The sequence below is a fragment of the Bos taurus genome, chromosome 27, assembly GCF_002263795.3.
Source record: "Bos taurus isolate L1 Dominette 01449 registration number 42190680 breed Hereford chromosome 27, ARS-UCD2.0, whole genome shotgun sequence".
Taxonomy (NCBI): Eukaryota; Metazoa; Chordata; class Mammalia; order Artiodactyla; family Bovidae; genus Bos; species Bos taurus.
Window position 1 is genome coordinate 40273230 of NC_037354.1, and position 27308 is coordinate 40300537.

Here is a 27308-nt window from a genome sequence, read left to right on the forward strand (position 1 = left end):
TTTCGTCCACCGCTCAACTCTCGGCACGCAGCACAGAGTTTGGCACCTGCCATTCCCCTGCCCGGAACCGTCTCGCCCTGACCCCTCCCTGCCTCACCCTTTACTTCCCTCACATCCCTGCCCAGATGTTCTCTTGCCAGAAGGATGTTTCCAGACCTCCTTTATCAAAGAGCCCCCACCAGCCCTACAACGCTCTGCTGCATGTCTTTTTATTTCAAGTGCTCAGCAGACATCCGTGTCACACAACACAGTCCTGAACAGTGGACCTGCTGATCAATTACATCTGTCTGCCCTCTCCCCTACAAACAATGCTCCATGGTGTTGGGGACCATCTTCAGGGTGGCACCTGGCGCCTGAAACAGCATCTGGCAGATAGCAGGCAGGCAATAAGTATCTGTTGTTGGAAGACCAACTGGTAGGACTTCCCTGGAGGTACGGTGGATAAGAGTCTACCTGTCAACACAGGGGACGCGGGTTCGATCCCTGATCCGAGACGATCCCACGTGCAGCAGGGCAACTGAACCTGCTCACCACCACTGCTGGGCCTGTGCTCTGGAGTCCACGAGCCACAATGACTGAGCCCACGTGCTGCAACTACTGAGGCCCTGCCCCAGGACCCGAGCTCTGCAGGGAGAGCGGCCGCCACGCTGAGAAGTCCACACCCTAGGACCCGAGCTCTGCAGGCAGAGCGGCTGCCACGCCGAGAAGCCCCGGCCCTAGGACCCGAGCTCTGCAGGGAGAGCGGCTGCCACGCTGAGAAGTCCACACCCTAGGACCTGAGCTCTGCAGGCAGAGCGGCCGCCACGCCGAGAAGCCTCTACCCTAGGACCCGAGCTCTGCAGGGAGAGCGGCCACCACGCCGAGAAGTCCATACCCTAGGACCCGAGCTCTGCAGGGAGAGTGGCCGCCACGCCGAGAAGCCCACACCCTAGGACCCGAGCTCTGCAGGGAGAGCGGCCGCCACGCCGAGAAGCCCCTGACCTAGGACCCGAGCTCTGCAGGGAGAGCGGCCGCCACGCCGAGAAGCCCACACCCTAGGACCCGAGCTCTGCAGGGAGAGCGGCCGCCACGCGGAGAAGCCCCTGACCTAGGACCCGAGCTCTGCAGGGAGAGCGGCCGCCACGCCGAGAAGCCCACACCCTAGGACCCGAGCTCTGCAGGGAGAGCGGCCGCCACGCCGAGAAGCCCACACCCTAGGACCCGAGCTCTGCAGGGAGAGCGGCCGCCACGCGGAGAAGCCCCTGACCTAGGACCCGAGCTCTGCAGGGAGAGCGGCCGCCACGCGGAGAAGCCCCTGACCTAGGACCCGAGCTCTGCAGGGAGAGCGGCCGCCACGCGGAGAAGCCCCTGACCTAGGACCCGAGCTCTGCAGGGAGAGCGGCCGCCACGCGGAGAAGCCCCTGACCTAGGACCCGAGCTCTGCAGGGAGAGCGGCCGCCACGCGGAGAAGCCCCTGACCTAGGACCCGAGCTCTGCAGGGAGAGCGGCCGCCACGCGGAGAAGCCCCTGACCTAGGACCCGAGCTCTGCAGGGAGAGCGGCCGCCACGCCAAGAAGCCCCGGCCCTAGGACCCGAGCTCTGCAGGGAGAGCGGCCGCCACGCCGAGAAGCCCCGGCCCTAGGACCCGAGCTCTGCAGGGAGAGCGGCCGCCACGCCGAGAAGCCCCTGACCTAGGACCCGAGCTCTGCAGGGAGAGCGGCCGCCACGCCGAGAAGCCCACACCCTAGGACCCGAGCTCTGCAGGGAGAGCGGCCGCCACGCGGAGAAGCCCCTGACCTAGGACCCGAGCTCTGCAGGGAGAGCGGCCGCCACGCGGAGAAGCCCCTGACCTAGGACCCGAGCTCTGCAGGGAGAGCGGCCGCCACGCCGAGAAGCCCCGGCCCTAGGACCCGAGCTCTGCAGCGAGAGCGGCCGCCACGCCGAGAAGCCCCGGCCCTAGGACCCGAGCTCTGCAGGGAGAGCGGCCGCCACGCCGAGAAGCCCCTGACCTAGGACCCGAGCTCTGCAGGGAGAGCGGCCGCCACGCCGAGAAGCCCCTGACCTAGGACCCGAGCTCTGCAGGGAGAGCGGCCGCCACGCAGAGAAGCCCCTGACCTAGGACCGGAGCTCTGCAGGGAAAGCGGCCGCCACGCGGAGAAGCCCCTGACCTAGGACCCGAGCTCTGCAGGGAGAGCGGCCGCCACACCGAGAAGCCCCTGACCTAGGACCGGAGCTCTGCAGGGAGAGCGGCCGCCACGCCAAGAAGCCCCTGACCTAGGACCGGAGCTCTGCAGGGAGAGCGGCCGCCACGCCGAGAAGCCCCTGACCTAGGACCCGAGCTCTGCAGGGAGAGCGGCCGCCACGCCGAGAAGCCCCTGACCTAGGACCCGAGCTCTGCAGGGAGAGCGGCCGCCACGCAGAGAAGCCCCTGACCTAGGACCGGAGCTCTGCAGGGAAAGCGGCCGCCACGCGGAGAAGCCCCTGACCTAGGACCCGAGCTCTGCAGGGAGAGCGGCCGCCACACCGAGAAGCCCCTGACCTAGGACCGGAGCTCTGCAGGGAGAGCGGCCGCCACGCCAAGAAGCCCCTGACCTAGGACCGGAGCTCTGCAGGGAGAGCGGCCGCCACGCTGAGAAGCCCACGCACCATAACCAGCAGTGGCCCCTGCTCGCCACCACGAGAGGGAGACAGTGCACAGCAACAAAGACCCAGCACAGCCAAATAAAAGAATGAAGAACAGTGTAACACACCAGATCGTAAACACTTGGGAAATACGTGACTATTTCCATGAAGCTGCACTTACTTCACGAGTGACCTCCTGAAGGCATGAATCAGAAACTGCACTTACTGAGGGATCTATGACATCAGTGGGGTAAAATTTCCGACCTCAAGGAGCTTGCTACCGAGGACAGGGGACAGGGCAGCCTGGCTCACCAGTGCTCCAATCTGCACCCTCCTCTCGCCAGTGCCAGCTCTCCACCCCTTCCGTCCTCTGCCCTCCTCTCGCCAGTGCCAGCTCTCCACCCCTTCCGTCCTCTGCCTCTCACCTCAAGATGAAGCCAGACTTCCATTCTGCTGATCTTGCTTTTGCCTTCAAGTGGACATTGGGTGTTTTGCTCCCAGATGAACAGGAGAACTCGGCATCCTGGGAATTTTATCATCAGGATAGAAAGATCTTTAAGTACTATTTTTCCCCCTTTATTTCCCCATCCATTTAGCGCTGCATGTATGTGTGCAAAATGTTGAATAGGTTTGTCAGAACACTTTAGGAAGTTGTGATATAAACTGAAAATTAAAAAAAAAAAAACCTTCCACATCACATATCATTTCTGATTGTATTCCCAGAGTCATAAAAGCAAGTCTTTCCAAAATGGAGAAAGAGACCAAGAGGGGGAAAAAAAGCCTTCTTTTGAAGGTGTTTGTTAGCGGGTTTTAATCCTTACTTTTATGAGATGAAAAAGACTTGCACCGCATTCCTTAGGAACCTCCTCTTTATTCCAACCAAGATGAAGACAGTGGTAGAAACTGCAGGCCCGCTGGGTGTTTCAGATCTAACCCTAATTCCAATGGGAACAAGGTTCTAATTATCCTTTGATCTTTTCCTGGCCAACACCTTGACTAAAGAGATCTTAAAAACTACTAATGCACTTTACCTTCTGTGCCATCTGCTTTTTCAAGGAGCTCGTGTAGAATGAGCGTTGATGCTGGGTGCTGTGGTAACGGAAGTAGGTCACCCTACCTTGGCCATGCATCTGGCTCCAGGAGCACCGTCAGGCGAGCACCCTGGCTCATGCGCCTCTGAAAGCCACGTGCGGGTCAGCTGCACAGAGTGTGGCGGGAAAGGCAGCGGCCGGCTTAGCTGTGACGGCAAGATGCTGCTCAGATGCCTCAAAACACTTCCCTCGACTCTAAGCACTTTCCCTCCTAGCTTCAGTGAGCAACCTCTCCTGTATCGAGGGCACAGCAGCGGAACCCCACAGAAAACTAAATGGGCATCAGCCTCAGGCATTGCCCCTAGGACGGACTGCTAGAACTTTTTAAGAGGCAGTTTTCAAACTGTACTTTATACGGGAATGGGAACGAGAGATTGAGAGATTTCCCCGCTAACTTCTATTGCTACAAATGACCCATTTTAAAAATTAGGCAATGTCACCAACAGGTCCCAAGGAAGAAAGGAAGAGTTTACAAAAATTGCTGCAGAAGTTTGATGGTTGTTCTTCCCCCTTTTAATTCTGAAAGCGTGTGTGAGGGCTGACGCTCCATTCAAACAGGGAAGTGATAGGTAAGCTATTTTCTCATCATTTTCAAAAAGCGCTTGTTAAGCGTGTTTTGAGGGAACTGGACAATATGCTGGGGTAGACCCTGACTTCTAGAAGCTCCTAATCTGTCGTTTGTTCAGCTCAGCTGGTGAGAATGCTCTCTAAGGAAACAAGGGCCCTCTGCTCAGAACCAGGATGCCTGAGTGCTATTTCTGACACAACCCTGATTAGCCACCGACACTGGACAAGTCATTTCAGTTCCAGGAATCTTCAATTCCTCAGTCTTTAAACAGGCGCTTTTGGTCTCTCCCCTACTGTTTCACATGAAACTTGCCAAGACCCAACTCCCTGAAGGGGACTGCTCACGTTATACAGGGGTCATTCACTTTACAAAAAACTTACCTAACACCCCATGGACACAGTGATCACCCCACTCTGTATCTGGAAAAAAAGTCTTCTTACGTAGAGGGACTCGACTTATTCTGCAGGAGGCCAGAAACCCAGTAGAAACAAGGGCGGAAATCGTGTCCTGAGGCAGACATCCCCTCAACTTCTCCTATGAAAGAGGCAACGCTCTGACAGGTCTGCAGAACCTACCAGAAACCGTCATCAGTACCCGTGTGTTACATGCTGGGAACACTGTCAGCAACTGAAACATTTCCTTGTCTTAGGGATGAGATCTGGTGAACGTGAGAACTTTCCAGACACCACCATGAACATGTAGAACATCGGAACAGAATTCTGATCACATGTTCATGGATCCCTTACTGAACTTTCTGGAAATAAGAAAATAGCTTACCTGTTACTTCCCTGTTTGAATGGACCATCAGCCCTCACACCCGCTTTCAGAATTAAAAGCAAATATGATTTTCAATGACAGGGTCTCACTGGCGCTAATGAAAGGGATGTTGTGACAAGTCTTCTGTCTCAGATCCTGCGATGTCTCGCCATTCACTGCCACCGCCATGCCCTGAATGGGGACTTGGAGGACAGCCAGCCTGGGTCCCTCTGCTCTACAGAGGCTGAGCCAAGAATTCAGGGCCGTACCCCATAACAGTCGACACATCTGAGTCCACTACATGCGTGGCCCCGGGGGCAGTACAGGGCCCCTCAGGATGCAGATGCAGGGGGCGGGCGCTCTGGGAGGACCACAGACCTCCTATGCCCCAGGGCTGAGCTTCCAGATGGGGCGGCGTGGTTGATTCTGGGCCAGAGCTTCCCAGGCCTCTCCACCTCTGCTCCATCCCCCAAAGCGCCCACACTTCCCCGACACCTTCTCCTCCTCTCTTCCCTCTGCCAAGTGATGGGGCCAACCTGCATCACTCTGCAGGATCAGACAGGGATGCAACCTGCCGCCTCTCCCTGGGGACCGCCCTGTGCTCGTGGGTTATAAAGACAAGCTGACTGCGAAGGGAAGAGCCCTTTACATGCGACTGATGTGAAGAGTGGGCGGAGCTTGGGACTCGGGGTGCGGGGACGGGTGTGTCACAGCGACGATCTGCCGGGATCCCTGTGCTCCCCGAATGCTGATTTCTCCCCTGCCAACTACAGCCTGGGGTCGTCGGCCTAGGGGCAGAGCGCACACAAGTCTTCTCGTGGATTTTTACATCTACACACTCCAGGCACCTAGAGACGGAAGAGTTCGTAATTACAACCTCACTTCGCTTGCCTCCCGCGCCAAGCAGACAGCTCCTCCCCTCAGCCATGTCTGCTTGGAGTTTTCTGTACATTTGTTTCGGACAAGGCCATTAACCCCCTTTCTGTCTGGGTGTCTCACCTCTCCCACGATGAGACACGTTTCGAGCATGCCGTGATAGGAATGTTCAGAGCATCCCCTTCCAAAAGTAACAGACGAAGCAGAAGCAGAGAGAAAAGTCCATCACGAAACGGTGTTACATTCCAAAACCACTTTCGAAACTGTTTTCTGTCCGCTCTATCAGGAGCAGAGTGCAGTCCGAATTCAGCTTCACTGTAATCGTGTCCTGGAAGCTAACGTGACCTTCAATGATGGGGGTCTCACTGATGCTAATGAAAGGGACGTTGTGACAAGTCTCCTGTCACAGATCCTGCGATGTCTCGCTACCCATCACCACCACCACGCCTGTGTGTGGCAGACGTGTGACACCCAGAGAGAGCACGTCAGTTGTGCAGGTCACCCCCTGGGAAGGGGCACGGCCAGCCCCCGTCTCACGGTTGGGATTCTGGGTGTGTGAATAGATGGCTACGCTACTCCTCTAGGGAGCCCAGAGGATGCAGACCGCAGGCTCTCTTCCGCACGTGTTCACGAATCACTGTCCAGCAGGGCCAAAGCCCCTGTGGGTCTCATTTCTTGTTTTATCCCTAGACGTCCTAGAAGCCGTCAGAGGCACCAAGAATAACAGAGAAGCAGCCATCAGCTCCTTCCAGCAGCGAATAACACAGACCCGCCCCACAGGCAGAAAGCTCTGTGATGAGTTTACCTGGGAGGGTGGTGAGGTTTGGTGCACTCCTCATTTGGTAGAATTAGATTCCAGGAGGAAACGCTAAGAAAGATGGTAGTTATCTTTCAGAGAAGCGAAGTCTGCAAGCTGTTAATAAGTAGGTCAGGGAAGTTCCACTGGGACGGAAATATGCACGCAGGGCATTTCTCCACGGGAGGTGGGCTCTGAACTGTGTGGGTCGGGGAGTGTCCTGGGAGCTGTGATCCTGGAGAACAGTAATACCCTGGCCTGGTCTGATGAGGAGAGTCCCAGACAAAGGTTCTTCTGCAGCCTCGGGCTTACAACACTGCTCACAATTATATATATTTTCTCTGTTTCTCCGGCATTGTGATTTAAGTCACTTTCACAGCTTTTTTGTACTCCTGCCATTTTGTTCTCAGAAAGGTCAGGAATGAGTATCTTCATGTTCAGTTCAGTCACTCTTCATGTTACAAGATACGAAAACAGCGACACAAAAGTCTTCATGTTACCGGATGAGAAAAATAGAGGCAGCGGTGTTCCTCTGCCTTGAGTGCAGCTGTGAAATGGTCCAGGACACCATGCTGGTTTATTGATGTGTATTTGCTTTAAGTTCCTCTTTGGCAGTTTATAAAAGATGAAGGAAGGGTGATAAGTTTATCATGAGTTGAAATAAATGTTAAAGCGTTTCATTCTTTATAATGTATGGGGTTTAATACAACACGGATGGATGGGGCTTCCCTGGTGGCTCAGTGGTTAAGAATCAGCCTGCCAATGCAGGAGACACCGGTTCGATTCCCGGCCTGGGAGGATCCCACCTGCTGCGGAGCAACTCGGGCCTGTGCGTCACAACTACTCGGCCTGTGCTCCAGAGCTGGCACTCTGCGACAAGAGGAGCCATCACAATGAGAAGCCCACACACCACAACTCGAGCGTGGCCCCCACTCCCCGCAGCTAGAGAAAAGCCCACACAGCAACGAAGACCCGGAGTGCCCCAAAATAAATAAATAAAATTATTATTCAGTTCACTTCAGTTCAGTCGCTCAGTCATGTCCGACTCTTTGCGACTCCATGAATCGCAGCACGCCAGGCCTCCCTGTCCATCACCAACTCCTGGACTCACGTTGTTGAGTCAGTGATGCCAACCAGCCATCTCATCCTCTATTATACATATCTAAAACATAAGACCATTCAGACCAAGGGCCATTATCCTGGAACGCTACCCATTCCAACTTTGGTGCCACTGCTTACAACAAATTTCTCTCTCTCCTTCTAGAACTGCTTTCAAAGCCAATTTCTAGCCAAGAAAATCAAGCTACTTTATTATTCACAGTCACTACACTTCCTTTTTATCTAAAAGAGTTGCCAGTTGGATGTTAAAGTTATCTGTGTGTGTTTAAAAAAGTTACATGACTTTAAGAGTTTAGCTGCATTTCAATCCAGAACAAAACACTTTTATTTTTCCTGCACATAACATGAAAGGATTTGAGGGTACTGCTGGGGAAGGATCTGTTTATGGATTTTCGATCTGAAGTTGAAATTAGATGTGGTTCTTATTGAACTATCAAGACATGATTGCAAGGCACGTAACTGGTGAGTGGCTTATATGAACTGGGTAGAAATGAAGGTGTGGTCACAAACCGCACGTATGTCTCGCACAGAACTAAGCTCTCGTAACCACTGCTTGAACTACAATAGAAAATTTAAGGAGACGGAATGGATTACGGTAAGGGCTGGCAAACGCCTTCCATAAAGGGCCAGACAGTAAATATTTTAGGCTTCGTGGGCTATACAGTCTCTGTCACAATTACTCAGCTCTGCTGTAGCAGCAAGGGAGCAGCCGTGGGTGATATGTAAATAGATGTGGCCGTGCTCCAATAAAATTTTATTGATAAAAACAGGCAGCGGGCCAGATCTGTCTCACAGGCTTAAGTCTGCTGACCTCTGGATTGTAGCCTATTAAACTGAGGTAAATATGGATGCAGTCCTTAGATATCACGATGTCTAAATACATAGGAATAGATTTGCTTCTCCCTGGGGAAACAGACAAATGCAAAACTGTATTAATATCTATGTTCTCAACCATTTCTATCTATTTACTTAGCCGAAAGTGTTAAGACAATTAGGAAAATGAAAGTTCTACCTTGATCAATTAAGGAATTAACCTTTTTTTTTTTTTCCAAATCTTTCTTCTTTTATCACACGACTAACAAATGTGTACTGAGGTTAAACAATAAAACTATAGACAAGTTCACACAAGAATATAACAAGAGCTTTTAACATTCTCAGCACTATCTTCCAAACTTTGTTTTTACAAACATGAGACCAAAATGTGTACAGCTTTATTTTATATTTTCTAACTCAACAGATTGAGCTTTTGTTAAATGAAAAAGCAACGTACGCAGCCATAAAAAAGGGGTCATTTGTCGTGGTGTGGATGAACCTAGAGTCTGTCATACAAAACGAAGGAAGTCAGAAAGAGAAAGGAAATATCGTATATTAATGCATGCATGTGGAATCTAGAAAGATGGTACTGATGGGACCTATTTGCAGAGGAAGAATAGAGACAGACGTGGGAGAATGGTGTGGACACAGTGGGGGACAGGGAGGGAGGGCCGAGTCGAGAGAGCCGCGCTGACGTGGGTAACCTCCCAGGCGTGAGCCAGCCGGCCGGCGGGGAGCTGCTCTGCAGCACAGGGAGCTCAGCTGGGCGCTCTGGGCCGCCCTAGGAGGTGGGATGGGGGGTGCGAGGGAGGTTCAAAAGGGAGGGAATGTAAAGACGCAGGGCTGATTCATTTTGTTGTACAACAGAAACTCATACAACATTGTAAAGCAACTATATCCCAGTTAAAAAAAAAATGAAGGCCAAAAAATAAAAAAGCAATGTAGTGTCATTAGTGATCATGAAAACACAAACTAAAACCACAGTAAGGTTATCACCTCATACCCAGGAGATGTCTAAAATTAAAAAGACTGAAATAGCTAAGTTCATTTTCTTTGCTGGGGGGCGAGGTGGGGGGGATAGTTAGGGACTTTGGGGAGGTCATGTCCACACTGCTAGGTTTAAAATGGAAACCCAACAAAAACCTACTGTACAGCACAAGCTGGAGCGACCGGGGAAGCAAAACCGAGGAGATCTCCAGAATTGAAGGAGATTTGAAGGAGAGAGTTTTAAATGATGTAACTTGAAGTGGATCAAGGGGGAGAGTCAACCCTTGTTTGGTGTGAGTCTTTATCGGTGTTCCTTTCAATTTCCGGCCCAGTTATTTCTTCGGGGATCTAGCATCAGAAAGATCCCCTTGCTTTTCTGATGCCTTTTTAATTCCAACTTGGAAAAGAGATGAGATTGAATTACATGAAGGGATGTCCCAAGGAAGAGCAATGAGAAATGTCAAGGACATCCTAAGACGCCTCCTGGGGCTCTCTTTAGAAGGACTCCTGGGAGACGTTCATCTCCAAGTCACTGGAGACTCGGCTGTTTCCATCTCATGGACGCCAAGGACCCTGCCCCTGACAGCTTCCTTTTGCACTCCACTAGGGTGACCGGAAGCCTTGTCTAGGCTGCATGAACCTCAGTGTGTTAATCTGACTCTAAGGTTTCTCCTCCTATTTCCCCCTAAGTCAGCTAACCTAGCATTTAAAATATTCTTTCATTTAAAAAACTGGTATATTATTCATTTAACATAAAGTTGACCTTTTAAGGAGTGTGACTTGGTGGTCTCTGAGATATTCACAAAGTTGTCACAGTACCAGCCCTAAGAAGAAACCCGCTGGCTGCCACTCCTGACTCTTCAATCACTTATGCCTCTGGTCACTCCTACCTTCTGTCTCTGTGTTTCCATTTTTAACTAAAAAATGTGTTTTAATTCATATATAGTTGGTTGACAGTGTTGAATTAGTTTCAGGTGGACAGCAAGTGATTCAGTTATACAGATATCTTTTCTTTGCTTCTGTCTCTATGGATTTGCCTATTCTGGACATTTTAAGAGGTGAATTCACACATTATGGAGGCTTTGTGTCTTTCTTCTTTCACTTAACATTTTCAAGGGTCAGCATGCTGTACCATGTATCAATACTTCATTCCTTTTTACGGCTGAATAACATTCCATTGCATGGGGAGACCACTTTTTTTTTGGTCTTGTCTCTTCATCAGTGAGCAGGAGTGACCAGAGGCATAAGTGATTCCCAGCACTTGCTGCCGTGGGTGTGAAATGGGAACTCAGTGACTCTGATGTGCCTTTCCCTGACGACTAATAAACACGCCGAGTGTCATCCTGTGTGCTGACTGGCCATTTATCTGTATGTCCTCTTTGGTGAAATGTCTACTCAAATCCATTGCCTACTTTTTAGAAAGACGTATTTCTTTCTTTGTTTTTGGCTGTGCTGGCTCTCTGTCGCTGGGTGGGCTTTTCTCTGGTTGCAGAGACAGGGGCCGCCCTTCATGGCAGAGCGTGGGCTTCTGTTGGAGCGCAGGCTCAGTAGGCGTGGCTCGTGGGCTCAGCTGCCCCTCAGCACGTGGGGCCTTCCTAGACTAGGGACAGACCTCTTGTCTCCTGCGTGGGCAGGCGGACTCTTTACCACTGAGCCATCAGGGAAGCCCCACTGCTCTCTTTTTAATAGGTTGTCTTTTTACTCTTGAATTGCAATCATTTTTAAAACAATGTTCTTGTAAACTCCCTTGCGTTCTTGAAGATGGCGCTGAGAACTATATCTCTATAAAAAGGGTTGGGGCTTGTTTATATTTGTCTCTTTTGCTGAAATGAAGCTTCATTAGTTTTGATGCTTAAAAGTGATATTCCATATCCTAAATCAAATGCTTAATACACCAACATACCAAATCAAAAATGCTATCTCTTTATAGTTAAATTTCAGAAGCTGAATTAATTGCTCCTATTCTGCTAACTGGTATTAGGAAAGGATTTACCATTTTTAGTATTTCTCCTTTGTCATTAACATATGGTAAACATTTTTTAAAACTAATAAAAAGGACAAAGAAATTAAAATGGACTTTCTGTAAACTCAGAACTTCTTTAAATGTAAACAGCCTCACAAAGAAATGACTCGATAGCTATGGAAAAAAATGCAAGTTGTCTATTCTATCAGCCGTATCTTCTTGTTAACTTTTCTAAACCACTCTCAGTGAAAGTCCCATTGGCCTCTAATGGATGATTCAAAATGAAAAGACATCTTTTTTTTTTTTAATTATGGAAAAAAGGGATAGCAGCTTATTATTACACTAGAATATAAATTGGTTCATAAATCCCATTCTGATCACATTACATACCTGAGAGAAATTTACGGACACTATTAGGTGGTAAAGAACCTGCCTACCAACGCAGGAGATGTAAGAGACATGGGTTTGACCACTCAGTCAGGAAGATTTCCTGGAGGAGGAAATGGCAACACATTCCAGTGTTCTTGCCTGGAAAATTTCATGGACAGAGGAGCCTGCTGGGCTATAGGTGTGCACACACACACACACACACACTGATAATTTACTACTAAAAAATAACAATTCTTCTTGCGCTGTTTATTATTTGATGGCTGAAATAAGTTTTCCAAAACAAGCTGTAAAGGGATCCACGGGCTATTAATCTGCAGTGCGTGGCACCAAAGGGAAAAGCCAGTCAGTTGGGTTGATGAGATTAGAGGTGTGATATAACCATCCTCAGAGAACTCAGAGTAAGTCAGCGTAACACCCCATGTCCGGAGCTCCTGAAGAGTTCAGAGCTGCAACTGAAAAAGGTCCCCAGTTAGAGGAGAAGACAAAAGGCAGAGAGGGCGAAACAGCTCCTGAAGGAATGGTGATGTGTTAAAGGGAGGAGGAGTCATCATCTTCCTTTTTAAAATTGTAGTGGAGGATAACTTATTTCCAGGATTGGCTTTGTGTCCGGTGGACAGCAAAGTGCTTCCGGAACACGCACACACGTTCATCCTCTTCAGAGTCTCTCCCTGTAGAGGGAATCACGGAACACCGAGCAGTGTCCCTGTGCTGCGCACTGGGTCCTGACTGACTGTCTTGTATACTGTAGTGTGCATACGCTAACCCCAAGCTCCTGCTTGACTCCTCGCACTCACATCTCCCCCCTCGCACTCACGTCTCCCCTTTGGTAACAAGAGTTGGTTTTCAAAATTTGCGAGTCTGTTTCTGTTTTGAAAATAAGTTCACTTCTTTAATTTTTAAAAGTCTAGATTCTACATATGAGTAATATCATATATTTTTCACCTAGTATGATCATCTCTAGGCCTATCCATGTTGTGGTAAATGGCATTATTTCATTTTAATGGCTGCGTAGTATTCCACTGTATAAATGTACCACATCTTTACCATTCCTCTGTTGAGGGACATACAGGCTGTTTCCACGTCTCAGCTATTGTGAATAATACTTCAGTGAACATTAGGGTATAAGCCTTTCTGGTAAAGGACCACATTTCAATTTGATGGACATAAAATTAAGGAACTCAGAGAGCCACACAAAAGGCACTATTTGCAAAAACAAACTGGGCTTTGTGTTCTGTAGCCCCAGATCCTGTTACCATCCAGGAGACACAGGCACGGTCATCTCCAAGTGTTGGCTCGGCTCCACGAGGTCATGACGTCTCCCTTCCCTGGTCAGGAGCCCACTAGGAGCTGCGTGTTTTCACATCTCTGAGAGCTCCAAGTTCAAGGGGAAGCCACACCCAAGCTTCCATTCAAAGTTGCTCAAGGGCTGTGTCCCCACACTTTCAGGACACAATGCGGGAATCCTTCATGCATTATAGTTTGCACTTGATTTTCTGCCTGTCCTCATTAAGTCCCAGAGTGGACAGAGTTTACTCAAAGCAAGTTTTATCTTCTTCTTGGAAGTGCTGTATCATGAGCGCCTCCTAAGTGGGTCCATTTTCAAACACCAGCGAAATCCCTCTGTTCTATTTTAAGATTTAAACAATGTTGCTAAACCAAAACACTGTTTATAAGTCTGACTCAGTGATGCTATCCAACACCAGAAGAAACAAGCCAAGACAGGGGGTGGGACTCACATCCTCCAACTTCAGAACGTTTCTGTCCGAAAATCATTTTGAAAACAGGACGATCAGACTTTTTAATCATGGAGGGACATTATATCTGTGAAATGAGTGTTGAAACAAGTGTGAACTTGGGACAGAAACTTGGGACGCTGTTTCTCTTGAGGAAACAGCGTTCTCTCCTTGGTCTCACCACTAAAAAGACACCTGTCTTCATTAATCGCATTCATCGGCTCAAAGCAACCCTTTGTTTCCCAGTATCAGAGGAAGAAGGATGGGAGGGGATACCCTGACTGTGATAGTTAATGTTCTGCGACGGCAGACTGGTGTGAGTGCGCAGTCCCACTGCAGGAAGGGCAAATTCCAGACTGAGCGGTATGCGTGGATTTATGGAGCAATTTAGGGAGCCACCCTCCAGAGAACTGCTGCCGCCGAGAAGACACTTAAAGCAGGGCCCCGCTCGGCCGGAACACAGGGGCTGAGCGGGCGAATCTTGGGTTGCTATTTTCAGGGACACATTTGTTTCCAAACAAAGGGCTCTCTGCCAGCTATTTTAGAAGTCCTTGTATATTTACTCAGCCAACGCTCTGCGCTGGGGATTGTCTTTGGGCACTGAGGTTTTATCATCCGTGTCTATTTAAAGCAGGATGAAAAACAGCTCCAGATGAAAACAGAGCATATTTCCAGCCTCGAATGTGAGACGCTTTCTTTTCTTACAGGACTGAGATCTGGCTTCCCTCCCTCTCTCTCTCTGAAACTGCCACCTGTCTTAACCATCTTCGCTGTGTCTTAGTTTAATTGGTGCTGTTTTCTTTTTAGCAGTACATAAAATTATAGTGCGCCTTAACAAGTTATAGATTGGATGGAATGTGGTGTCTATGTGTGCGCGGTTCTGAGAGAGAGCAAATCTCCATTAGGACCCACTTACAATCTCTATCTGGTTACACCCACCACGGCACACATCACATCAAGATGTCATGTCATGAAAGGGCCAACAGGCTAGTGTTCACAGGGTGCGAATTAGCGGAGGGAGCGAAACGGAAGGGAGAACAACAGGCTCAATACAGCAATATGTTGATTCCAATCTCTTGGGAAGATCAAAGGTCCTGACTCGGAATCCGCACTTCTGAAGCACCCTCTGCCTGCAACGCATTCCAGAACTCGCTGCTCAGTACAAGGCGCTGGGGACCCAAACAGGAAAGAGATTGCACCTGCCCTCAGGGTGCTCACAGCCCGTGCAGGGAACACCTGCCGCCTGTCTCTCTCACACCCCCCTACCTTCTGAACTCAGAACAAGTCTGACTTTGAAAGTCATTGAACTCAAGTGTCTGTGGCATGTCACACCGTGGGGAGGTGAGCGTGCCCACCTGCCTCTGCTGTTGGAGGAGCCTGGGGGCTCACTTAGGGGGGTGGTGGGTTAGGACGAGGGAGAGGAAGGCGGGGGGCAGCTCGGCCTGAGGCAGATCACTCGGGGGTCTTTGGGGAGCAGGATGAGAACCAGAGTGGGCAGGCTGCAGGCCGGGCCGCTGCGTGGATGGTCCCTGATTCACGTGGGGGAGTCCACAGGTGGTGCAGGGTGGTGGTTCCTGGCGTGGGGGCCCCCAGCTCAGTGCCAGCTCTCTGCTTGTGGGGGCTGGGTCTGAGCCCCAAAGACAGATGTCCCACTGAAGGCACCTCTTGTTTTGGGTAAATGGGCTGTTGGACCGGGAGCACCGGCTGTCCTGTAGAGTCACTGAGGACCGTGCTGAGGATCCCATGGGCCGTGCTCCAGGGGCCAGGCGGAGCCTTCATCGTAGCAGGGGCAGCAGGAACAGGGGCTAAGACTTACCAGGAAATGTCTTTAGCCCCTGCCGCAGGTTAATCCATCTGTTCCTCACAGTAGCCGTGAGAGGGAGACACTATGGTTATTTCTCTGTTACAGGCAAAACCGCAGAAGCAGAGGAACCACCTGCCCGAGCGGTGCAGAGCCAAGCAGGAAGGGGCTGAGACCCGAACCCCAGCTGCCTTGGGTCTGCGCCTCCAACCCCACGACACCGCTCTTCGGACGCAGGGACACAGGGCTTCCCCGGTGGCGCGGAGGGTAAGAACCCACCTGCCGATGCAAGGGACGTGGGTTTGGTCCCTGGCATGGGAAGATCCCACGTGTCGAGAAGCAGCTAAGCCCGCGCTCCACAGCTCCTGAAGACCAGGTGCCCGCAAAGCCCTGCTCCACCGCAAGAGAAGCCACCAGCCTGAGCCACCTGCACACTGCACCTGGAGATGGCCCCTGCTCCCGCAAGCAGAGAAAAGCCCACGCAGCAGCAAAGACCCAGCTCAGCCAGAAACAGATAAACAAACATGAGGCAGGGACTCAAGCAAACCGCCCTGAAGGCCTGCCTGGCCTCTCCTGCTCCCGCTGCAGGCAGTCTGGATGTCTGAAAGCCCGCCCCACAGATCCAGGGGTGACCCACCCTTCATGGCACCAGGACAGGACGAACCCAGGAGGCAAGCAAAGCAGGACCCATACCCTCCACATGCGGGCAGCTCGGGGTGGGGAGAGGGCTGGGTGGGGGCAGGCCAGAGGCAGGCCGGGGGGTCCAGACCCCCAGGCGAGGTGCAGGCTCTGGAGAGATGCTGCTCTATTCCTGTCCAGCAACACCTGACCGCTTGGCTCAGAAAACCAGGCTTTTTCCAGCTGCGGTCCTGACTACCTTCAGGTTTTTCACACGCTCACAGGCCAGCAGGCTCTGATGAGTTCCATCCAAACTAATTTTTTGGTGAGACAGATTTTAGAGAATTTTATTTTACTACTGTTAATATAAAGGGGAAAGGAGTAGCAATGGCCATAAATAGGAGATAAGAATAAAAAAATAAGTAAACAGCGTTTTCAGGTCAACTGCCTTTGCTTGTAATCAAGTTTTACTAAATAAAGTTTTACTGGAACAAAGCCAGGCTCCTTCATGAAACTTTCATGGGGCAACAGTAAAGCAGGAGCAACGACACCCAATGGCCTGCAAAGCCTCAAGTAAGTGTTATCTGGCCACCTAAGAAGGTTTGCACACCTCTGAAACAAATACGGTTTCTACCTAAGGACAGGAGTCTGTCCTCTCTGTTAAAAAGAGGGAGCATTGAAGGTTCATGAGGAGTTGATCAAGGAAGTATCAGCATCAACCTGAGACCTTCTCACTGGCAATGAAAAGGCTGAATGAATATTGATGGAAAAGGAAATAACTTTGTCACTGTATGATCTGATTTCCTAAATTATGTATTCAGTATTTCCTAAATTATGTCTCACATCACCTTGGGCAGAGTTTACACCAGGGGAAATGCACATTAAACCAGTGCATACGTCAAATCAAATCTTATATGTGAATGACAGAATATGAGACTTGGCAGCAAAGACGGGTGAGGACACGGAAAACCTGGTAACATTAAACTTGCAAGAGAACTTGACTGTCGGCGGCTCAGCTGGTGAAGAATCCGCCTGCAATGCAGGAGATCGAGGTTCGATCCCTGGGTTGGGAAGATGCTCTGGAGGAGGAAATGGCAACCCACTCCAGTATCCTCACCTGATGAATCCCAAGGACAGAGGAGCCTGGTGGGCTGTAGTCCATGCGGTCGCAAGAGTCGGACAGGACTGAGCGACTAAGCCACTACCACCGAGCAAAGAGAAGCTTGAGAAGATCTGCGGGACTGGAACGGGACCTGTGGGTTGAAGCCAGCACCATGAGCTGGGCAGGCCTTAGCTTCTCCGACTCTCAGGACAAGGGGGGTGACCCTAAGTCTTGGGAGGCTCTTGGTAAAGCACTTTGTGCCCGTATCACCTGCATGGCTGATGGCAAAAAGCCGTGCTGATAAACAGCCTGAAGGGTGATAAGGTCTAGTTGGGAAAAAGGAGACAATGGGTCCAGGGGAAGGCAGGCACGGAGACCCAAATGAAGGATGCGGAGAGATGGACAGAGCCATGTGGGCGGAAAAGGGGGGATGCCGCGAGGGAGGGGGCCCTGCCTCCCTGGGGACTCGGCTCGGTTCCGCACCGCCCGGGCCAGCATCGGCACCCTGAGCTGATGAGCAGGGAGGCCTCCTTTCTAACACTTCAGCTTCCCCCATGGAGCAGGGCTCCGTGATGCCAGCAGGACCCTGTCTCATTCTCTGCCCTCACGCATCTCCAGGCAGATGAGCTACCTGCCTCCAAGTTCACAGCAGCCAAGGAAGGCGGACTTTTATTCTAGAAACTTCGTCAGCAAGCTTTTTTCCCTTAACGTGGCGAGGCAACGTGTGGGGCTTCCATCTGCACTGTCCTGCTATACAAACACCTCAACACAGTTCCCCGCCTTCACTTCTGTCCCGAAGGAGGACCAAGGCTGTGCTTATCCAAATCAAAACCAGGGCTTCCCTGGTGGCGCAGGGAAGTGGTTAAGTCATCCAAAGGTTGGTTTTAATGCAGCTTTAACACTAAAGGGGTAATGATGCTAAAGAACCCACCTGCCAATGCAAGAGACACGGCTTCGACCTGGTCCGGGAAGATCCCACATGTCACGGAGCAATTAAGCCCGTGCGCCACTACTGCTGAGCCTGCGCTCTAGAGCCCGAGAGCCGCACCTACTGAAGCCGGGACGCCCTAGAGCCCTGCTCCGCCAAGGGGAAGCCACCGCGACGAGAAGCCCGCAGACCACGACTAGAGTAGCCCCTGCCGGCCACAACTGGAGAAAAAGCCCGCGCACGCACGGCATGAAGATGAAGCACAGCCAAAAATAACTACATAGCATTATTAAAAAAAAAAAAAAAAAAAGACAGGTGTGGCAGCAACAACAGCAGGACAGGACACAGCCAGTGTGAGCAGCGGAGGGAGACTCCGAGGAACGGGCAGCGCCGACCCGGAACCTGTCGTGCGGCGGGCGGGGTCCCAGGCACGAGACCCACCCCCTGCAAGGCCGCGCACACCGGGGGCCAGCTCGGCCCTGCCCCAGACAGGAGGGCTCGCGGGCCCAGCTCAACCCCCATCGCCGCTCCATGCGCCGACTGATGGGAGTTTCTCGTTTGTCTAAGGCGAGGCTCTGCGAGGCTGCGGGGAGAGAAGTCGTTCAACCCCACGGCGGCACAGACTGCCCGGCCTGCCGGGGCCCAAACGGAATCCCCTGTGGTTTTAGGGTCCTGGGCAGATGCAGGCAAACAGGAGCCTGTGGCCAGTGGAACGGGGCAGCGGGTTTTTACGTCCCAGCTTCCGTGACATTTTTAGATATAAAAAAGTTTCAGTCTTTCCTTAACTTCCCCGGGGAGGTGCTTTGGGGTGATTTGTGTGCGGTGGGGGTGAAGCGAGAAGGCGGGGCTAGAGCTCCATCTCCGCTGAACAGAACAGAACCTCGGAAACGCAGCAACAGGCTAGGGCCCGGGAACACAGGAAGAAATAAACCGTAATTAGAAAGACGTTTGCGTGCCCTGATGATGATTTTTATGTAATTTTCCATGTACATGGGGCAACCTACAATATGAATTTCTTCATAATTAAGCCAGTAAAATTCAGCCGTAGAACCAATGAGCATATCCATATAAATTGTGCACCAAGAAAAGTGATTTTAACCAAGGTTAAGAGCCTTTCATCCAAAAGGTTTGTTTTAACGTAGGTTTAACACTGAAGGGGAAATGATGGAAACAAGACAACCAGAGCCTCTCCTGGAAGTGTCTTAAGTGTCCGTACAAAGTCCATTTATTGCATTCAACCCACCCACGGGGACATTCATGTCTAAAGTGTAAATTGGAATTTAGAGACTTTATAAAAAGCTGTTTTTAATCTCAATATGCCCCAAATGAGAAGCTGTCAATGAGTGGTTAGGGACTCTTAAATTCAGAGATTATTCAATCTATTTTAAAAAAACACTTATGAAACTGTCTTAGGGAAAAAAAGCTGTAAAATAAATACTGAATAGCATTCTCACACAAAATCAAAGATGCGTTTTCCCTACCCCTCAAAGGCATGGACTACATAAATATAAGCTCAAAGAAAATGTAAATAGGTTCCTTTGAAAATTACCAGCCAGTGGTTTTAAGAAAGGAAAGAAGAAACAGAAGGGGGCGGTGGCCTCAGGACCTTCCATGACGCTGTTGTGGAGGGCGCCCACCCTAAAGGCCGGAGGCCCACGGAACCTGCCACACAGTGGAGGTACCAGGACCACAAACCCCCCTCATCACAGCTCACGCATCTTCATCCAGGCTCATTCGCATCTTCCATTTGCACCCCCAAGTCCAGCCTGTCCCTGGATCCCCGCCTTTTGTCTGGGAGCAATTTCACCACCAATGAGACAGTTAAAACCCAACATTCAGAAAACTAAGACCATGGCATCTGGTCCCATCACTTCATGGCAAACAGATGGGGAAACAGTGGAAACAGTGTCAGACTTTATTTTATGGGGCTCTAAAATCACTGCAGATGGTGACTGCAGCCATGAAATTAAAAGACACTTATTCCTTGGAAAGAAAGTTATGACCAACCTAGACAGCATATTAAAAAGCAGAGACGTCACTTTGCCAACAAAGGTCCATCTAGTCAAAGGTATGGTTTTTCCAGTAGTCATGTATGAATGTGAGAGTTGGACTATAAAGAAAGCTGAGAGCCGAAGAATGGATGCTTTTGAACTGTGGTGTTGGAGAAGACTCTTGAGAGTCCCTTGGACTGCAAGGAGATCCAACCAGTCCATCCTAAAGGAAATCAGTCCTGAATATTCATTGGAAGGACTGATGTTGAAGCTGAAACTCTAATACTTTGGCCACCTGATGTGAAGAGCTGACTCATTTGCAAAGACCCTGATGCTGGGAAAGACTGAAGGTCAGAGGAGAAGGGGGCGACAGAGGATGGGGTGGTTGGATGGCATCACTGACTCAATGGATATGAGTTTGAGTAAACTCCGGCAGTTTGTGATGGACAGGGAGGTCTGGAGTGCTGTGGTCCATGGGGTCACAAAGAGTCAGACGTGACTGAGTGACTGGACTGAACTGAACTGAGATGGCCTGGGACCTGGGACCCTTTGCTGCTGTGCTTGCCCCTGGACAAACGTCTCTTCCAGCAACAAAATACAAAGAAACCAGCAGGGACTAAAAGCAACTGCATATATGTGAGCGGTTGGGGCAAAGTACGGACAACAAGATATACAGAGAGACCAAAAAACCCAACTGCCACTTCTGCGGAGTCGGGAACAGAAGCAGGGAACTGCGCATGCCCCTGCACTCAGCACCACCAAAGGGGCGGGCAGACCCTAAGACAGCCCTCTAGCCTGACCCCTGGACACACACCACCCCCCGCCCCTCTCTAGTTGGTCTTTTGTGTCTGACTCTCTATGACCCCATGGACTGTAGCCCGCCAGGCTCCTCTGTCCATGGGATTCTCCAGGCCAGAATACTGGAGTGGGTTGCCCTGCTCTCCTCCAGGGAATCTTCCCAACTCAGGGACTGAACCCGGGTCTCCTGCACTGCAGGCGGGTTCTTCACAGCTGAGCCACCAGGGAAGCCCAGGACACGTCCCCATCCCTCATGTAAGGAACCAGCTGCCCCATCCTGCTCAGGGAGTGAGCAAGGGAGCCTGTTACTTGTTTTCACTACCCTTTATGAAGCAGGGACCCCAATAAAACCTTGCCTGAATTTCTTGTCTGGCCTCTAATCAATATCTATTGATTGAGGAGGCCAAGAACCCTGGCCAGCATTACCAAGGTTTGGCAAAAGGGAGCCACAGCCTGCCCCCTGCCCATCCATCCCAGTTCCTCCCACCTTCCCTGCGTTTTTCATGCACGGTCACATGCGATGCCTGCTCGGCTCGACGGTCTTCCCCAGTGAACACACTACAAAAACTTTAAATCTGCCAGGGAAGGCGACCAGACAGAGGAAGCTGATGGCAGCAACACCAGTCTCTGAACAGGAGGAAAAGCATCCCTTCTCAGACCATGCCCAGGTGGTCAGTCAGCAGCAAGGCTTCGCTCATCTAGGTAGAGAACACAGCCCTGGAGAAGGTGTGTGTCTTGTTCTGGGCCCGGGGCAGAGGAGTGAGTGAGTGACAGTTGAATAGTTTTATCCAGAAAGGCTGTGTGGCTGACAGCTCGCAGAGGCCAGGGCGTCTCTCAGTACAGCCACAGTTAAGCCCCTTGACAACCTGACTTCCCTGTGCAAGCATCGTGCTAGCTTCTGGGGCTATAAGGTAAGGAGCACAGGACGCTCGCCTCTCAGGGGTTTATAATCAAGCCAGGAAGCCTCATGGGATAACAAAATAGCCTGTGGTTCCTAGAGGCTTGTACAGAGCCTCCGCCCCCCCCCCCCCCAGGAGCACAGGGGAGAGAACGGAGCGTGCGGGGGGCTTCAGGGAGGAAGCAACATTTCAGCAGGCTTCTGGGGTTCCTCGGATGGGGAAGGGGGTGAAAACCTAACTACAGGGCACAGCCTTTGCAGGAGCTGAGAGCTGTGAGAGGCTCGAGGGCCAGAGGCTCTAGCGCAGCTGGAAGCTAAGTGATTACCCGTCACAGGAGAAAAGCAGGTGGCGGGGAGGGGGCGCGAAGCTGAGGTCGCAGAGCAGCCGGCATGGCTGACCGCTGGGGGAGCCAGGAAGGCAGGAGTACTTCCAGACCAAACCCACCGGACACCTGTTTAGTAAATAAAGCTGCACAGGGACACAACCACACCTTTCTGCTCGTATATTTTCTGTAGCTGTGATTAGGCTTCCCTGGTGGCTCAGCGGCAGAGTCCACCTGCCAATGCCAGAGACAGGGGTTCGATCCCTGGGTCGGGAAGATCCCCTGGAGGAGGAAATGACAACCCATTCCAGTATCCTTGCCTGGGAGATCCCGTGGACAGAGGGGCCTGGCGGGCTACAGTCCACGGGGTTCCAAAGAGTCGGACACGACTGAGCGACTAAATAACAGCAGCAACAGCTGTGTTTGTGCTACAGCGGCAGAGCCGAGGCACTGGGACAGAGATCACACGGCCCACAGAGTCAAAACATTTTCTATTTGACCCTTTTTTCAGTTTTGCTGATCAACGGTTGAAAATGTGAGTTATCACTGGGCTTTCTGTCACTGACCGGAACGCACATTGTCATCTTCCCTTCTGTGATCCCTAAGCAGCATGGCTTCAGCCTGCTCCCTCCCCACCGCAGAACAAGCTTGTCTGGACCGAATGTCTCATTCTCAGTCCCAAATCTTCTGTCTCCATTTGCTGCTGATCCTTCCCCCCCCCCCCCGGTTTTTACTTTAGGGCTTTGCTGCATTGCCTGCCGTGGTCACCAGCCTCCCACCCACCTGCAGAAGTTCATCATCACTCAAGCTGGAGTCATGTTACTTCCTTTCCCTCCTCCCCAAGTTCTTCATAAATTTTTGTACTACTTTTCAAATGCGGCTGAAAATCGATTTCTTTTCCCCCTTGCTGTTACTGGTTTCAAATCCTATGCTCTGACAAATAGCCACTCTTCTGCCAAAAAAAAAAACCCAGGTTCCCCTCTTGTACAAAGCTCTTGGAAGATAGAAGGTAAGCCCACCAGCATTCAGGGAACAGGAAAATAAAGAAACAACCTCGCTTTTCTGACGGGACACGCAGAAAAGGCTTTCTCTGTACACCCCCGTATACTTTTAAAACCAAATTTGATCTACAAAAATTAAATTTGCACATGATTTTCCAGGGCGTACATCTCTAATACACAGCAAGGAGTGTGACTGCTGTTTTATTAACCACTGGTAATAAAATCCAGAGTTTTCAAAGCTGCTTTTTAGGGCACACAGTGTCACTCCCTGGGCCCTAAGCCCAGGGCTGCCTCTTACCCACTGTGTTACGGCGAGTAAATTAACCTCTCTGTGCCTCAGCGTCCACATCTTCCTAAAACAGGGGGAGAGAGGAATTGAAACTAACCTATCTTACAGGGTTGCTCTGAGGATCAAATGGGATGACATATTATGAGCAGTTTACGCCGTGCCTGGTACACGGAAAACACCTTGTCTGTGTTAGCGAGCACTATAATGCTGAGGTTTCTCCACCCGCTGCCCCCGATTCAAGAATAAGAACATTCTGGGGACAGTGCCGAAGACTTGATACTTCATGCTGAACATGAAATCGTTTCTGCCCCCATCTTTCTGGCTCGGGGGGCGGGATCCAGGGATGGACACGGATCCAGAACTAGCCAATCACAGTACTCTGCCCCTGCCCCACCCCCAAGTCCTGCCTTCACCCAGGATCTGGATCCCTGTGTTTCTGCTGGGTAGGCTATTGGCTGGAGCTGTTGGTTGGCCATCTTTATTAGTCACTTGGAAAAGCTTCCCAGAAACAAAACCAACCCAGTAAAATAACAAAAACAAAACAAAAACCAGCTGGGAGAGATGAAGGGGACAATGAAAATGCCCCTAAAACAAACAGGAGCCTTTGGATCCAGTCATGGTATCCGGAAAGTCCCGTTACATGTGCTGATTTTTGAGCTTATGGCAAGTTTCAGCCGGGTTTTCTGTCCCTTGCATCCAAAGAGTTCTGCAACATCCTGGTGAACTGACAAGACCTACAACTAGACCCGAAGGCCTGGCTCATCTTGGTGCTGTGAAGAAAGCGTGGCAAGGAGAGGTGGCAGCCGTGAACTCTGGGCCTGGCTCTGTCTGCAGCCAGTAGGGGATGGCTGGGAGGACCGTTTCATCTTTCTGGGCCCTGGTATACTTGTGTGTCAAGGGAGAGGGGTGAGTGAAAACCAATCTCTGAGATCCATTTTCAGCTCGACCATCCCAAGAGTCTCTATGATTTCTGGGTTTATTTCAGTTGCGGATACTGTGGTCTAATTGGTTACCGATTCTCTTATTTTCCTGCTTCCTTCTGTTTCAACTTTTAAAATTTTCTATTAGACTCTCAGTCACTATACTCCAAGTGTTTATTGTCTTCGCCTTCAATTTCCTTCTAAAGAAAATACATTTATTTTTGTATACTCGGGCATAACGATCCCATTTTTTTCCCATTCCTATATTTTTCAAACTAATTAGAGTGATAAGTTCCTTGAGGGTTGAAACTAGAGTTTTCCTGTGGGTGTGAACATTATTATTATTATTTTTTTTAAATTGGCAACTGACCTGCCAGTTTTTACAGAGCAGCAGGATATGGGTTTTAAGTAATGTAAGCAGGAAATGGGTCTCTAGCCCACACAAAATAAAGGCAAAAGTACCGATTTACCCTGAGTCCACAGCTGCCTTACTCATTTATAATTGTAGTCTGAACCAAAATTCCCCCACAGAACTGCAGCGTAACATCCACATCTAAAGAATGTCAGACCAAAAAAGGGAGTTAAGGGGACATCCTGTGGGTCTTGCACACACATAAAAATGATCTGCTTCTTTCAGGGCAATATCACTCTTTTCTCGTCAGTGGTAGGGTTTGGGGCCTGAACTAAGTAAAGATTACTTTCATATCATAACATTCATTGATTTTTCTTTTTTTCATTTGATAGCTCTGAAGTCCAGAGGGGATCAAAGGAACTTGCTGAAATGTGGACTCATCACCTGCAGACGAGCCCCCAGAGGATGCCACCTGCTGGATGCTTCCATCTGGTACCCATGGGGCTGGTGACCCCATGCTTGCTCATCGGGAGCATAATTATGAATGAGGGCCCAGCCCAAGGGCCTTCATGATGGCCTCTTGGCAGATACCACCAAATGACCTGGAGGCAGAGGTTCCAGGGGCGGTTGGTTCAGCAACTCAGGGATGCCGTCAGGGCCTGAGTTTGTCTGTCTGTCCACTCCTCCATCCACAGAGCCTGCTCTGACCTGTCACTGACCTCCTTCAGGGCTGAGAGGACCCGTGGGCACCTGTCTCCCCGTGCACCTGCGGCAGAAGGCAGGACACTTCTAAGCATGAGTCTTTTGTTTTAGTAATTTTATTTTGATAAAATTTCAAATTTGCTGAAAAGTTGCAAGAATGGTACAAGGAGCTCCTTCATGGTGTATGCCTTCACTCAGACTCATAAGGTTTGATATTTTTCACCTCTCTGTTCTTTCTGTCTCATTTCTCTGTCTCACACACATACACCTACACACACACACACACACACACACACACACACACACACCCCCTATCTTTTGAACCATGGAGAGCTAGTTGCAGATACTGAGAATAAGAACATTCTCTTGTTCATATAACAAAAGCGCAACGATCAAAGTCGGGAAATTTAAAGCGGACTCAATTCTAACCTACGGTCTGTACTCAAATTTCAATAAGCGTCCCAATAATGTCCTTTATGGATAGTTTCCTTCTGCTCCAGCATCTTCAGGATCACTTAGCTGTCGTGTCTCAGTCATTCTGTCTTTCAGAATCTTAGCGTTTTTGAAGAGTACTACTTAGTTTTTTTTTAATTGGGTTATTTGCTTTCTTATCATCGAGTTTTCAAAGGTTTTCTATTTCTACATTTAAGTCCTTATCAGATATGTGATTTGTAAATATTTTCTCCTCACCTGTGGCTTGTCTTGTCATTAGTTTCACAGTGTCTTTGGAACAGCAGACATTTCTGATTTTGATGAAGTCTAATTAACCATTTTTTTTCTTTTATGGATCATGAGCATGAGTCTTGAACTCTTTCTCACTGGGCCAACCTAGGTTACAAGTTCACCATGAACCAATGATACTGCCTGGAACAGAATATACTGGTGGCTTGAGTCCAGTGAATTGATCCAACCCTGATGTCTTCCCTGAAGTGTAGAAACCCAAGAGGTAGAAAAGCCCATTTAAACCCTGGGCACAGTTAGGAACACACTGGGCAGGCCACCAAGAAACATCCTCGAGTCACAGCTCCCAGGGGAGAGCTGGGCGGCCAGCTGCACACCCTCAGTGCGGGCCCTCCTGGCTCCAGGGACCTTCTGCACTGGCACCGGGCCGCATGTCCCAGTTCCAAAATCCAAGAGCCTCTGAACAACACGAGTCTTCAAACCCCACTGTCAAACTGTGGCTTTCTGCCCCACACTTGTAGACGGGTGTGTGTGGCTCAGCATCTCCAGAGCCACTTAGACCACCCCGCCCAGGGCCCCACGAGATCCCCACGGGATGCAGGGCAGGTGGGCAGATTCCACTGATTGTTCCCCCTGGCACACACCCCTGCCTCTTCCTCACACCCGCCCAAGCCAGGGCATTGGTCTGGCATGTTCCTGCTCTCTTCATTGAAAGCACCAAGGAGAACCCACAAGCAATGACTTTTTGGTGCTGTATTCCCTCTGCCTGCGTTAAAGCACGTCTACTTCAAAGCCCCATAAGCGGATGATTCTGGACCACTCATTTTTAATCTATTCACATGTTCTCTTCTGAATTAATCAAGTGTATAATTGGAGGAGGGGGTGGTGGGAAGGAGAAAAGCTGAATCGAGTTTGGAAAAGTGTCAATGTGCCAAATTTCTAAATGTTTCTTCAACAGCAAAAGTTTGGTACTCCCTCCCCTCTGAGAAAGGGTGCATTATTTCTACTGCCTCTGCCTCGTTTTATTCTCATCAGTAGAGGCAGAGCTCTTTATTCCTCCTGTCAAGCCGGGGGAATGGTCTCCATGTGGTTCTAGGACACGCTCGGGTTACCAGCAGAGACACAGAGTCAGTTACGAACTGCTCTGGAATACAAGCACGACACCCAGCTCCTCCCCTTTCACCAAATGCCACTCAAATTTTATCTGCAAA

At 50.3% G+C, this 27308-nt stretch overlaps 1 protein-coding gene across 6 annotated transcripts in view; it reads right to left on the bottom strand.

Moving 5' to 3' along the window:
* Nucleotides 1-27308, bottom strand: part of RARB (retinoic acid receptor beta) — a 595561-nt gene that overhangs the window by 76525 nt on the left and 491728 nt on the right. The gene's annotated exons all lie outside the window — the stretch shown is intronic.